Raw genomic sequence first — 15,904 nt, forward strand, 5'->3', positions numbered from 1 at the left:
ATCCCAATAAGATAGAGTCACTCATTCCTGCATGATCTGTTGTCTCTTCCTCATCATTGACCTATAATTACTAGATATTTTATATATATCCTTGAGTCAAACCCCAGGTCCGTTATAGTAAATATTTTGCATCTTTTTGTTTAATCGTTCTTACCCATGCATGTGTTTGGTAATGATCAAGGCTTCAAGGTCTTCATTTCCATATGAAGGCACACATATGTATGCATGCATGCATATGCATGTTTGTTTTTTTTTTTTTTTTTTTGGTTTTTCGAGACAGGGTTTCTCTGTGGTTTTGGAGCCTTTCCTGGAACTAGCTCTTGTAGACCAGGCTGGTCTCGAACTCACAGAGATCCGCCTGCCTCTGCCTCCCAAGTGCTGGGATTAAAGGCGTGCGCCACCACCGCCTGGCCATATGCATGTTTGTGTGGAACAGGTCAGGTTCTTTTCATCATCCTTCTGCAGCCTAGTGCATGCAACATGCAACCCTACTGGACTGTGGGGTGACAGGCTTTGGATAATGATGATTTCAATAGACGCTCTTACCACCCTGAGCAAAACCAGCCCCTAATCCCACTGTGTGAAGCTTCCTTCACTGTTCCTTTTACCCTTCTCTACTCTTTTCTCATCAGATTATGTCTGTCACACTAGTCCAATAAAACCTTCTGGGTGCTCACCCAGTCCTTTCTAATAAAATAATCTTCTTCCCTCTGTGATGATCTAAAAATCTTTCTTATCCAAGTTCCATCTCTCCTCTAAGGACACTTAAGATTCACTTACCCATATATTATTCTTTCTCATTTAAAATCGAATAGCCCTTTCTATCTTAACAATGACATTTATTCTATATTTTATGTTTTTGTATTGCATTATAGTTGATTTCATATTCTCCTTACCTTTCTGCAGATAGGGAACCTTAAAGTAAAGATATCCTTAAGTCCTCAGAACTGTTTCTTCCCCATTCAGTGACTTGCAAGGACTCAGTGAAGACCCACTGAATATACTTATAAAAGACTTTGAAAATGTAATATAGCACTAATAAGACCCTTCCTCATGGAAAGAATTTTAAGCCAATGTAATCAGTCCTTGGAATTTAGTGATTAAAGGAGTTGTGTGTTTTCAGTGATGAGAAAGGAGTTTTTAGATTACAATTTTCTGGAATAATTAAATAAAGGATACAGAAATGAAGGGCCATGGAGTGAGTGTTTAGAGATTGAAGGTTTAAGTTTCTCTTCCTCTATCTCAGTAAAATATTATTTTCCATTACACAAAACACCCAACTTACTTTTCAAAGTCAGCATTCACTAATTGTCCAAAGTAGTGGGTTCTTTGTGATCCTTCCATACATACATGGAACACACTCATTCCCATTCCTTAACCCCTTCTTTGTTTCCATGTCCTTTTTCCTCTCAAGCTCACGTCACATAAGAGAAACATGAGATACTTCTCTTTGTGAGACTGGACTATTCCACGTAATGTGAGATTGTTTTACTTGTTCCTATTTCCTTGTCAATCAGAAAGGAAAGCTAGCCAGTAATAAATCCAATGATAGTTCAGAGATTCACATTTAAGACAAGGATGAGATAGCGTATTTTCACTTAAAGTTTGCATCAATGATGAGCTGTAGTTTCAGTGTTAAATCTCCAGACCTTAGCGGCCAGCACCCTGACACCATTGCTGGCATGCATTGTTTCAGAAAGAGAGCTGAATAGCATTGTTTAAAGTAAATGGGTGATTGGTTACAATGATTTTCTCATATGGAGATGTTTGGCTTTGACCGTACGGTATTTTCCTGCCTTATATCTCCATGACTTAAACCAGATGTGAGATGTCAGAGCCTACAGCTTAACTGGGGACGTGTTGCATAATTAGGCTGGTTATGGCCAGCAGCAGGGACACCTCTGCAGAAGTAAAGAATGTCAGGTGACTCAGCACATTCTTCACAGAAAATGGAAGTGGATCCTGAGCTCAGGGTGAGTTACATAGAAAGTTTGACAGCAAAGGTCTCGTACTAGAAACTGGGCATAAGTACACAGTTGTTTCTATTAATGCTTCATGGTTTCCAGGCTGCACTGCAAAGGCTAGAATATTTTGCTGTGGGAAAACTATTTTTACAGCCATTCCATTGAGCCAATAAGCCATCTTGAATCAAAGGACCGAGTCAGCAATTTGAGGACCATGATTAGCCATAGAGTTCTTGGAGGACCGAGGAAGTCTACTAGAGAGGATAGGAAAAGAGAAGAGGGAAGTTTCTGGGGCTGAGCTTTGAAAAAAGCACGGGGAGACAGTCAGCCAGTAGTCTGTCCTTGGGTTTATCTGGACTTTACCTCAATTTTTGACTGCCAGGTTTTTATTTTACTGGAACAATTTAGATGTTCATTATAATATTTGTTTCAATGCCATGTGTACATAGGCATAAATGCTCATGTGTGTGCAGGGTGTGTATATATGAAGGTGCCCATGTATGTAGAGGCCAGAGGACAGCCTACAGTGCCATCTTCAGAAATGCATTCACCTCCTTTGAGACAAGGACCGCCATTGGTCTATATCTCGCCACTACTCTTGAATGCTCACCTCGCCCCATGGATTTTCCTGTTTCTGCCTCCCCTGGTGTTGGGATATCATAGCAGTGCACCTCCACACACCCACTTTTAAACATATGGTTTCTGGGGATCTTCACTCAGGTCCTCGTGCTTGTCAAGTGAGCACCCTACTAGCTGAGTATCTCCTAACCCATTCACAGCATCCTCCACACCTTTGCTGTGGTGCACATGCTCAGAGTACGTTCTGATGGAAGCGTTCTAGCTCCTTAGCTGTGCGCTATGTTAACGCTGTACTACATGTTCAGCAGTTGCCATGTCATGCACGATAATTTGACCAATTTACTCAGGTTACTTTTAATTATTTTCAGACTTTGGAATGTATAATATGTGTGCGACGTACGGTTATGGATAAAGAAATTAATTACTTTAATCATAATTTACTCTGGTGATATTTAGTGAGAACTGGCAAAGTGTGACTATTTTTTTAACCAATGGGCATCTGATGTTGGCATTGAGCATTTAAATATACCACGCCTGCTGTTTTGTATAATAAATTCATCATGGCATGGTCTAGAGCCAGAGAGACTGGGGGAAAATAGCTGAGACTGTGTGTCTAGGCAAAGCATTCTGGAAGTGATGAACATAAGAATCTGAAAACTCCAGTCTCATTATAGGACTGGAGAGAGGCATATGGTCCAAAGAGCCTCAGGAAAATGGACAGAGTTGCGTCTGTCTCATTGCATCTGTGGCCAGATTCTGGTTTGCATCACTTTGGAAATGGGACAAAATCCTCTGGAACGGAAGAGCATTTGGAGTTCTGAGCTAGGTTAATAAGCTGTCATTTGTTTGGAAATGCTGTTTGCAAGGGGGATGTTTCATCTTAGCCTTCCCGTCACCTCGTGAGTACCTGCTTTGTATCAGCAAGAAGCATGGAGACACTATGGGAGGTGATTCCTGGCTTGGGGGACATTCTCAGTACACCGAACTAAACACTGCATATCTGTGATCTCACGTGTGAAAAGCTACCTGAGGCAGAGAGCTCCATGAACCAGGAAAATCGTACATGTGAAAAACCAGTGTATCGTGTGGATTGGACTCAGCATGGTGTTTATTTCCCAAGAAAGAGAATAGGGTTTGTCCTGTCAATCAGAAACCTGGCAGGCCTATCAGCCAGCAATGCCTCTCTCATCCAACCAGCTGGCATCTCTTACTCAACTATATTTGTTTAAATGTGTGAGTATGTCTATTCTGGAATTTCCCTACCATTTCTCTACTCATTCCAAGCAAAATGTACCTTTTTAAAAGTCCAGCCTTGTGCCTATAATTCCAGCACATAGAGGCAAAGTCAGGAGATTAATAATTCTTACATATCATGACCAACAAAGAGATATTGCTGCCTTAGGCCAGCCTGGTCTACATAGTGAGTTCCAGGATAGCTTTCACTATAGTATGAAACTTTATCTCTTTAAATCAATAATATGTAAAACTACAATTATGCCTCCACAAGTACACAATTTAACAGCTGATCCTGAGAGTGAGACTTACAAAATAAGGCACAGAAAACGAAGTCCGATGTGCTCAACACTTGGTGTGTTTTCATAGATTTTGTGTGTTCTTTAACTTGTCTCTCAGATTCTCATTTAAGTGTCAAACGGCACCTACTCAGGTGTCAACCTTGTTTGAACCTGTCCCTGACCTTCACTCTAAAGAAGAGCTACCCGGGTCTTATACTACTGCTTCAGTCTTGAGGTGAACCACGTTATAGTCAAGGATTAAAATCTGTGCGGCCACAGAGACATGGTTTATCTTCTCTGTCTTCAGTTTCCTTACTTCTAAATAACGTGTACTGAACCTTGACTTCAATTCTACTCTCCGGTATTTTATAAAGTGCCTGACACAGTGTGCGACACCTTAGGGTTTATAACCATGTTAATATCTGACTCTTCTAGAAGACTTTGAGCTTTTTGATGTCTTGGTGGAACTTGCAGTGGTGACTGTCTCTATAGATCTACTGTGTTGTGTCAGAGATTCCATTATCTTTTAGGTAAAAGTGGCAGCAAAATGATTATAGTTTTTAAACAGTCCCCTAGGGTAGGGGTCTCCTATACAGTCATGGAAACCCTTACTGTAGAAGATACTTAAGCGTGATATAAGAACTGAGTTATAGGTTCCTCCTCCAGGGAAGTGGAGGATTGAGAGCTTTCAGTCTCAGGGAACTGCTGATACACACCGTGTTCATTACAATATATCAACCCAATTTTCAATGGAGAATGAGGAAGTCTAACCTAACATCAGTGTAGCCATGACAGGCTGCAAACTAACAATACTGGCGCTAGGCCACACCCTTACAATAACCAGGAAAAATCACCAACTGCAGGGGACCCATCAGAATGGAGACAAATGAGTACTAGATGCCCTGGAACATTAATTGTTCTAACTTGTATAAAGATGGTCAATTTCCTTGAAGCAATGCCACTACCAATTTCTGCATTACAAGACTTCTGTTACCCTACTCATGCCCAATCAGGGGTCCAATCCCCACCTGAATATAGGATTCTCCTACCCCCACTAAATCCTTCACTCCTTAAAACCCTGACACAGCTGAGCTCAATGCTCTCCCTGGTCCAACAGCTGTGTTGGAGCTGATGAAGAGCCCAAGCTCGAGCATGCAATAAAGGTTCTTTGCTTTTGCGTCACTGGGGAGCTGATGTCAGGGCCATAACAGGGGAACCACCAGGATTTTGGGTGAGTTCTTTTTAATGACACTCTCTGGAAGGGCCATTCTGTACGTTTCCAGCATATACACGGATAGAAAGACAGTGCTCATCAACTCAGCTACAACCATCACATGCTCTGTTTTAGGTCTACTCTCAAACACTTCCCCTGCTCCAAACGCTATCCATCCTGCTGAAGTTCTGAATATCTGGAACAGCCATGCTGAAGCCAGGGAGCTTCAGACGTTACATTTTCACTATCAACTACATTTTATGCACTTATCCACCACCAAAAGGGAAAATAAAAATATCTTGAAGGTAAAAATAAAAGAGCTTTATATTCTGTTTCATAACTCATGTGCCTTTGAGTTCATTCTGTCCTGCCTCATTGCCTAATGATGCAGTGACTTGGTCTCTTTTTAAAATGTTTTATTATCCCACACTTACATTTACATATACATATATACTACATGGTAGGGTCCACATATGAAAGAGAGCATGCATTGGCTTCCAATTTTCTTTTGGCTAAATAAATAAATAAATAAAAGACAGCACAGGAAACAAAGCAGTGTACTAGAGCACATCAGTCAGCTGCCAGAATCAAGCGGCTGAGGTGAAGGGACCATGGTGAGTTCAAGCCATCCTGGGCTATTTATTTAATTCAAGGGCAGCCAAGACTTACAAATAACTTGTCTTGAAATAATAATTATTAAATACTAAAAAAGTTAATCATTGTAAGTCACATAAAATGAGGGAAAAGTTCCATTTTTTTGTTTGTTTTTTTATTTTTTTATTAATTAATTTATTTAATTATTAAAGATTTCTGCCTCTTCCCCGCCACCACCTCCCATTCTCTCCCCCTCCCCCAATCAAGTCTTCCTTCCTCCTCAGCCCAAAGAGCAAGCAGGTTTCTCTGCCCTGTGGGAGGTCCAAGGACCACGCACCTCCATCCAGGTCTATTAAGGTGAGCATCCGAACTACCTGGGCTCCCACAAAGCCATTACGTGCAATAGGAACAAGAACCCATTGCCATTGTTCTTCAGTTCTCAGTAGTCACTGCGAGGGGTGCACCCACACACTGAGGCAATGGGGATGTTCTATCGGGAACTCACCAAGGCCAGCTGGCCGGGGTCTGAAAAAGCATGGGACAAAACCGGTCTCGCTGAACATAATGGACAATGAGGACTACTGAGAACTGAAGTTCCATTTTTTGACTGAGGAGTCATCTTGAATTCTTTCTCTACCATACATTTATCTGAGCACTTTATTTACTTCAAGATTAACGTTGCCAGCAGTGACTTTTTTCTAGTCCTCCCTACCCTAGGAAGCGATGAGAACGTTATTGCATGTAGAATCAGGAGGCTGTGGATGGAACTGGCTAGCCTTCCTAGAGGCTGTGCTTCTCAGTGCCTGCTTTGCCTGGGAGATCACAAGGTACTCCTGAGAGCTGACAGTGCCACCCTCTCCTAGGCTCGAACCTGTGATCTGAGCCTTCTGGAGTTCTACTGTAAATTCATGCCTTTCTCACACAGACCGACTTCTGTGGCCTTTGGCATGTCTCTGCATAGTCGCTCCTGCATGCTTCCAGACAGCTGGAAATGTTTGTTTCATTTGGCATCTGAAATTGAGGTATATGTGTGCATCTCTTCTCTGTCTATTCCTCCCGGAACCCAGGAAATGAAGCTCAGACTCTGATGTTGTGTTGTGATCTATCATCTTGGACTTTCCATGGTGCAGCCTGGCTAATGTCTTCCCTTTGGCCTCTTGTTCCAGTCTCCAGTGAACACACTGGAGGGATGTTTTCACCCATTGTCTTCTTTTCTATCTCCTGTGTAAAATTCTGTGACCGGTGTATGTGGCCTCATTTCCTCCACACGGGAAAATAGGTGACAAACAGTAATTTGGACATAAATGCATTTTTTTCCCTTAAAAAAGATTTCCATTTAAAGCCCATGGTTAAATTTTATTTTGAGTAAAGTAATAAGCTTCAATTCTTGTTCTAATATTTATGTTTCGTTATTTAGAATTAGTACAGAGTTAATCAATTTTTAAAAGTATATCGTTGTCAAATAGGTGGTAGAGTTGCCACTTCTATATGGACACATTTTTACCCCAGTTAAGAAAAGATACTCTAATTCCTGTGTGTGTTTATGTGTGTGTTATGTGTGATGTCTTTCTTTCCTTTCCTCTTTCCCTTGCCTCCTGTTGCCTTCTCCTTCTTTCTCCTTTCTCTCTCCTCTAGCTCCTCTTTAATCAACCATCATTTTTTATTTGTTTTTTTTTTTTTTGTTTTTTGTTTTTCGAGACAGGGTTTCTCTGTAGCTTTGGTGCCTGTCCCGGAACTAGCTCTTGTAGACCAGGCTGGCCTCGAACTCCCAGAGATCCGCCTGCCTCTACCTCCCGAGTGCTGGGATTAAAAGCATGCGCCACCACCGCCAGGCTCAACCATCATTTTTGTTTGCTTGTTTACCATACATTGATTCCCAAGAGCCATTTTTAAGACTAGCTCCAACCTGATGTGAGGGAGCTGGCATTTAATTCTGAGAAGTGAAGCTTCAAACAACTGAAGCCAGTGACTGTCATTATGATGGTGATTCTTGGTTGTCAACTTGACTATTCCTGGAATTATTTATAGTCCAGAAATGGAGAGTACATTTGTGATTCTCAGACTTTGCATTCACAAAACACACACACACACATATGTCAGAGGTTCCTAGTTCATTTTCTGACCACTCTGACTTGAAATAATCACACAGAAACTATATTACTTGCAATACTGTTTGGTCAATAGCTTATCCTAAGCTAACCCATCTCCATTAATCTGTGTATTGTCACATGGCTGTGGCTTACCAGCAGGATTCAGTACCTCTGTCTCCTGGGGTGGCTTCATGGCTTCTTTCTGACTCTGCCTACTCTCTCTATATATCGCTTTCAGCCTGTCTTTACTCTGTTAAGCCATTGGCTGAAAACACCTTTTTTATTAACCAATGACAATAAAACATTCACAGGCTACATCATCTCCCACATCATATATACATATATGTGTGTATCCACACACACACACACACACACACACATATATATCCATAAACACACACATTCATTCCATAAGTTCTGTGGCTCTAGAGGACCCTAATTACTATAGTCATTCAACCCCCAATGATTTTATATACATTTTAATTTTTACATTCTTTTATTAAGTACATTTTGGGGGGGGAAGAGAGATGGCTCAGAAGTTAAGAGTATTTCCTGTTATTGCAGAGGATCTAGGTTAATTGCCTATAAGTCACATAATGGCTTACAACAATCTATAACTCCAATTCCAGGGGATTTGATGCCCTCTTCTGGTTTCCTGAGCCCCAAGATGATAATGTGTTATGCAAACATACATTCAGGCCAAACACTAATACACATAAAATAAAAGTAGAAAATTAAATAAAATAATATTTCCATGAAAACTCATTTTCAGTTTTGTTGAGATTTTTGGCATTATGTCCTCATATAACCTTCAGTTTTTAATGTGATATCTTCTTCCAGCTACAGGGTATTACAATCTTTGGTACAACTCCTTCACACTTAGATTGAGACTGTGGGATTCTCCCTGGCCTCTGTGTAGGACTGAGGTAAGTTGTTTATGAAATCACCCCATGTGGTAATCTTTTGAGGACAGAGAAGCAATCCTGGTGAGATGGTGTTCACAACTTCTGCTATTGTTTCCTGATTTCTAGAGAAAAATCTACTATTGTTTCACTTGGCTGCCAGCATTGTCAACACCATCCCCCAGTTTGCTTCTGGAAGCGATGGGAATGTCTGAGGATGCAGCATGTGGACCTTGAGTCTTGGTTTTGTGTGTCTGACTTGCTTTAGTACTGGGCAGTTCCTTCAAATGTGAGAGTTCAGGGTAGAGATCAGAGTCAATTTTCCTTTGAGAGAAATCATCTCCTCCTGTTTCTATTCTTACATCTCCTCAGCGACACAGTATGTTCAAAGCCCTCATATCTCCCCGGCTTTGTTTCACTGCCCTCTCAAGCACATTCCCTGTCTACCCCATGGGTGAAATCACTCACTTGTACTTGGGCTCAATTCCCCTCTTCTTTGGTAACTATTTAATAATTTCATCTTTCCAACCTTTGTAAATTGTTTCTCAGGCTTTACCAATGTCCCTGCCTTTCACAGATGTAGCTTTTGGTTCTGTTTGTCTTCACTCTAGATGGAGAGAGTAAAGAGAATCATTTTCAATCTATTATCGTGAAATTGAAAATGGGTGGCGAGATCTTAACACTCGTGGAAATAAAGCGTCTTTACTCCGTCTGTGCCTGAACCCCATTTTCAAAATCGTCCGAGGTCAAATCAAGGCTTTGCTGATGAGAAAAGAGTTTCAAGCCTAAACGCTACCTACCCTTTGCCCCTGTTGTCGGCTTCCCACATAATCCCGAGACACAGTGTTCAGAACAGACTGGCTGAAAGCAATTATCTCAGAAGTTCTGACTTCCATTGCTCTTCAGACTCTGTTCTGCAGGAGAAAATGAAGGAACGCGCTTTAAAGCAGGCTGCAGGAAGCGTGGTCTTTGGTGGCTGCAAGAAGGGGATCTGTAAATAAGTGATGGGATTGCTCCCAATCTAAACCGATCAACAATAATTTCCGACTTCTTTGGTTTTCTTATTCCCTAAATTTATTCTCTGCTTGCTCGTTCGTGTCTTTATTAGTTTGACGTAGTGTCTCATGTAGCCCAAGATCCATATAACTCCTGGATGATGGCCTTGAACTTGTGATCCTTCTGTCTCTATATTCCTAGTGTTGGAGTTGCAGGGGGCTATTGCCTTAACCAGCTAAAAGACATTGCTTTTGTTTTATAGTTGTCTTTGAGTGGAAATAATGCCTATGAGTGAACAGTGGTCCACGAAAGAGGTTATAGGAATTCCATTCCTTACATCATGGCCTCGGACACTATCAGTGTACAAGGGGTGCCCTGGAACACAGAGTAATGGCATCCATGTCCTTAGGCAGGAAGGAGATGTGTCAGTAATTGTTGATACATAAGGAGGCACTCCAAATTTCAGGACTCAGATGTGGTGATGTTTTGTTTGTTTTTTAACCAATTAAGAGTGCAGAATTATGGCACTAGAAGCCAAGAAGTGGTGGCTCACACTTTAGTCCCAGGACTCAGGAGACAAGCAGAGGGATCTCCATTAGTTCAAGTCCACCCTGGGCTACATGAGATTGAATCTGTCTAAAAGAGAAACAGAGCTCACACAAAGGTGATCCCAGCACTTGGATCCCATGTCTTTATTCCCAGCACCAAGGAGTTGGAGACAGGAATGTTATGGCTAGGTAGAGAGAGGAATATCAGGCAAGAGAAGACAGAAGCTCAGGCAGTCCTGGGTGGAGACAGATGCAGTCTGAAACAGTCTGAGGAGCAGTGCAGTCTGAGAACACAGTCTGAACATGCAGTCTGAGGACAGGATACCCCCTTTGGTCTGAGCATCGGTAGAGGTAAAAGGTCTCTCCAGCGGCTGCTTGCTCTGCTTCTCTAATCACCCACGATAACTGACTCCAGGTTTTTATTATTAAGAACAATTAGAATTTGTGCTACACTAAGAGCCAGAGTAGCAATCTCAGTCTATCCTTAGATCTTCTGTTAGAATAGCAAAAGAGCCATGATGGGAAAGCCTCCTTCTATTCCATTCTGTCTGAAGTCTGCTCTAGAAAGAGCAATCAGTGGAAGGCTGAAGATTCTTCTCCAAAGTGGGCTTTTCAACTCCATACCTGTTACCTGGTATGGGGTGTCTCATGCTGGATACACACATTCTCTGCTGCTTGGCAGCTGGTGTGGGAGTGCCCTGACAGGTAGAAGATGCCAGAGTTCCCTGACTTAGTGCCAGCGCTGATTGGTGGCACTTTCTCTGAACTCTGTTGATGATATGGTCTCAGTGGGGCACAAGGAGAGATAAGCCCAACACTACTTCTTGGTGGAAGTGTGATAATGACACACTACAGAGGACAGTGTGGCATCAAGGATATTGTGCAGGTATCATTAGAAAAGAAATCAATAAAAGAGAATACGCTTTTAGCAAATGACATGAGCCAACCACCAAGCTACATCCAGACATAAACCCAGAGCATATAATCAAGCCGTACCAAATAACCAGCCACCACATCAGAAGTTCAAACAAGCTGAGTATATTATTCTCCCTTGTAACCTGCCTGCTGTTTGGAAAACTAACTCCTCTTCATCTTTCCAAAATAATATGCACTTTCAGGACCCCTTGCTTATACTCACGCAGGCTCCCAGCACGAAATCATCTTCCCTGCATTATTTACTATAATCCTTCCAAGGAGACTTAACTGCCACCTCCCCAGAGGGGCTGTCCCTGACACTGGGATTTTGACTGTAATTAATCACCCCTCTGGGATTGCTACAGAACAGCTCTTTCAACATGTGCTTGGCACTCACTCTCTTCTGCCTGTGTTATGATCAGAGATTTGTTTATGCTCCTTCTCCACTAGTCTATGTTCTTCCTATGGGCCCTGCCTACTATCACCATGGTTTTCCCACAGGATTTTGTTTATTTGACCCACTAACATATTAATCAAGCAAACACATCCTGTGTTTTGTAGGTCAATTGACCGGTCATTCTGGCTCTAATTTAAGTATGATTTGTGTGAATGAAGTAGGTTAGAGGTGAGCATGGCATGGTGTGTTGGGAGATTTGAAAGTAGAGAGGATTCAGTTGTAGCTGCTGTAATGTGTTCTAAAGAGAGAAGAATGCTGTTCCTCGAGGCCAATTCAATTCTATCAACGTGAGATTGTTTGCAGTCAGAGTTTTCTTTGGTCTGCAGCTCACAAGTAACACAGAAACTTATGATTACTTATGGAAGCTTGTCCTTAGCTTAGGTTTGTTCCTAACCAGTTCCAATACCTTAAATTAACCCACATCTATTATGTTCTCTTATATGGTTCATTTGCATTTACTCTCTACTGCCCATTCTGCTTCCTGCTTCCTGCTTCCTACCAGTCTGGCTGGCAACCCCACCATTTTTCCTCCCAGATTCTCTCTTTGCCCAGAAATCTCACCTATTACTTTTGTCTACCTATTGGCCATTCAGCGTTGATTACACCAATCATGGAAACACAACTTCACAATATACATATATCCCATGAATATTACATCATCCTGAAGAAAAACAACACAATAAAGCAAAATAAGCCTCCTTCTGGCATGGGTGCAGCCCCAGAATCTCAGTGCTTAGGAAGCTCACTATTTCTGGGATAGCCTTGGATATATAGCTAGACTATGACCCCTGACTCTTAAAACCAAGTTCTTCTAAGAAAGCAGACAGTGCACTTAACCATCAAGCTCCTTCCCCAATTGCATGCAAACAGTGTTTGACACAAATGAATTGTGGGTCTGAGAAGAAGTGACTGTAGAGCTTCTACTTGTCCAAGGAGACAACCCTCTGAGTAGGGTGCAAATTATAAACACATAACCATGGTGTGTGCATGCATATGTGTGTATAATTATGATTATTTACCCGAAGCCCCAAAGACAAACATGTTTTAGTTTCACATAAGTAAGTGATATGGTTTTCTACCACTAATGGATGTTTTGCTTTAAAAATATATATATATATATATTAGAAAGTTGTGATGAGGACATAGGGAGCACCGAAGTAAGACATATATGATCATAACACATGATATACATGTATGAAATCCTCAAGGAATGTATAAAAATAAAAGAAATATTATGATGGAAGAATTAGACATTTTCCATGTTATATTCCATTCTTAAGGTTTCCCCGCCAACCTTTGTGTTCCCATAATTTGACATGGTGCCCAATTTATAGATGCCGAGAACCTCTTGAGATGTATAGCTGTGTCATTGTGTTTGTTCAGGTGATGTCTACACAAATTAGACATTTTAAAATATGAAATGCTTGAGATTTGGAAGTTAAGCATTTTAGCCAAAAGTTATTTTTTTCTATCAAACTGTTCTTGGGGCTGGACAAGGTGGCTTGCACCAATAGTCCGAGCAGCCCTTATCCAGAGGAGCATATGATATATTGAAAATTCAAGGCCAAAATGGGCAAGGGAGTTTGGTGCTATGTTGGGCTATAGAATAAGACATTCTCTTATAAATAATAAAATAAAGGCTCCAGAATACCTCGCTTTGATAAAGTTAAGGAAACTATTTGTACATACACATACATTCATGCATACTCACACAAGCATACCTGCACATGCCACATACACACATGCATGCACATACTTGTACACGAATACACATACATGCTCAATGTACACATATACACATGCATACACATGTGCACAATACAGGTACCACACACATGTATACTACAAATGTTTCCAATATCCAAGAGAAGAGAAGAAATCCTAGGAATTCCTGTGAACAGATGGATAGTGATAATAATCTTTTTACTAAGATATACATATGAGCATTTTCTACCATATACTATAAAAAACAAGACACAACACTAAAAATTAATTGTTTGAAAATAGGAAATGGCTCATGCCACTCACATGTGGGCAAGGACTGGTTGATAAGTGGCTAAATATTAATTTTCCAGAAACATCTACTTTTGGAGGATTTATGACACAAAAGAGAGAGGAATGTTGTGTCATGTTTGGCTTCTCTGTCTTAGAGACCTATACTGTCATTGTAAATATTATGGAAGATGATATCCAGTTAGCAAATTATTCCAACAACAAATGTACTCTTAAACTTAGAAAAAGGAGAGCAAGTCATAACACTTTTGAGACAGGTTCTGCCATGCAGGGTTCACGCAATACCACTCTTGGGAATATACCCAAAAGATGCTCTGCCTTACTACAAAGGTATTTGTTCAACTGTTTTCATAGCAGCATTATTTGTAATAGCCAGAACCTGGAAACAACCTAGATGTCCCTCAACTGAAGAATGCATAAAGAAAATGTGGCACATTTACACATTAGAGTACTACTCAGCAATATAAAACAATGACATCTTGAATTTTGCATGAAAATGGATGAAATTAGAAAACACTATCCTGAGTGAGATAAACCAGACCAAAAAAGATGAATATGGTATATAATCACTCATAAGTGGATACTAGCTATAAACAAAGGATATTGAGCCTAGAGAAGCTAAGTAATAAGGTGAACCCAAAGAAAAACATATATAGATACACCTGGAAATTGGAAACAGACAAGATCACCTGACAAAATTGAGAGCATGGGGATGGGGAGAGTAAAGAGGGTGGAAGAAAAAGAGAAGGAGAGAAAGGAAGGGGTGAGGAGAACTTGAGGGAATGGGATAGTTGAGATGGAGGAAGGACAGAGATGAGAGCAAGGAAAGAGATATCTTAATTGAGGTAACCATTATAGGGTTAGCAGAAACCTGGCTCTAGAGAAATTCTCAGGAATCCACAAGGATGACCTCAGCTAAGACCCTAAGCAAAAGAGGAAAGGGGGCCTGATCTTGACTTGCCCCGTAGTCAGACTGATGAATATCTTAAATATCACCATAGAACCTTCATCCGGCAGCTGTTGGAGGCAGAGGCAGAAATCTGCATCAGAGCACGGGACTGAGCTCCCAGAGTCCAGTTGAAGAGTGGGAAGAGATTTGTTTTTAAATAGCAAAGATGGAAGGGAACACTGAAACCTGCACTCTCCCCTCTTAAACTCTGATATAACTCATGGTTTAGAAAAATAATTTCTTGTGTTACTGCAAAGAAACCTGTCAAAAGCATGCAGCTTAGCCAGGCCAGCCTTCAGTGACATTTTCTGTAGGGTTTGGCTGTATCACAGGCAAGGCTTGAGTCAAATCCCCAGCATCTAAAACCAACCTATCTTCAATATGAGGCTACTTAACTCCTTGTTTCTTCTGACCCAGCCTTCCACTGCATAGTTGAAGGTTGCAAAGTTTTCCCTAATGATCTTGTTTTCTTTTGACTTTCAGGGAGTTATGGCAGGAGACTGTTGAAGGGTTGAAACAGGCATTGGCTTTCCCTTTCCTCAGCTCCAGGCTCTGCAGATGCCCTGCCTCTAGGTGCTTCACTGTTTTGTCTCCAGCTGTTCCAAAATACAGCTAATCTCAGGCTTGTCCTACTGTCTACAGCTTCCAGCTTTTCTGTTAGTGTAGAGCCCATTCTTCTTAAGCGTTATTTATTTTTCTGACAAGCCCTGACTGATGCAATGAAATGAATCTATCAATCCAATCAATCAACTTATCTAGAGGCATTCTTTAAAAGCACGTTCACAGGAATGAATCTGCATGGCCTGGATCCCCACTGAACATCTCAAAGATGTTTTTGACCTCATTTTGCTTGACAAACAAAGACCTCATCCAACTGCATGGCTCAGACATGGAGTCTTTAGCACCTTTCTTGTTCCTTGATTCCCATATCCAGAAATGTGCAGACGTATCCTGCATTCAACAGTGTTAGGAGAGCAAGTGAAACTAGTGACCAAGAAAAAAGACCCCTTCAGCACTGGATGGGTTAGAATTGCAGGTGCTACAGGGTCCAAAAATAACTACTACTCTGTTCTGAAAAAACTGACTTTGAATGTCCACATCTTTACCTAGAAAAGGCACCACAGAGTCTGCGTTCCATTTTGCTGAATGCGTTTAGAAACCTTCATAATA

This window comes from Chionomys nivalis, chromosome 18 (assembly GCF_950005125.1).
Source record: "Chionomys nivalis chromosome 18, mChiNiv1.1, whole genome shotgun sequence".
NCBI lineage: Eukaryota > Metazoa > Chordata > Mammalia > Rodentia > Cricetidae > Chionomys > Chionomys nivalis.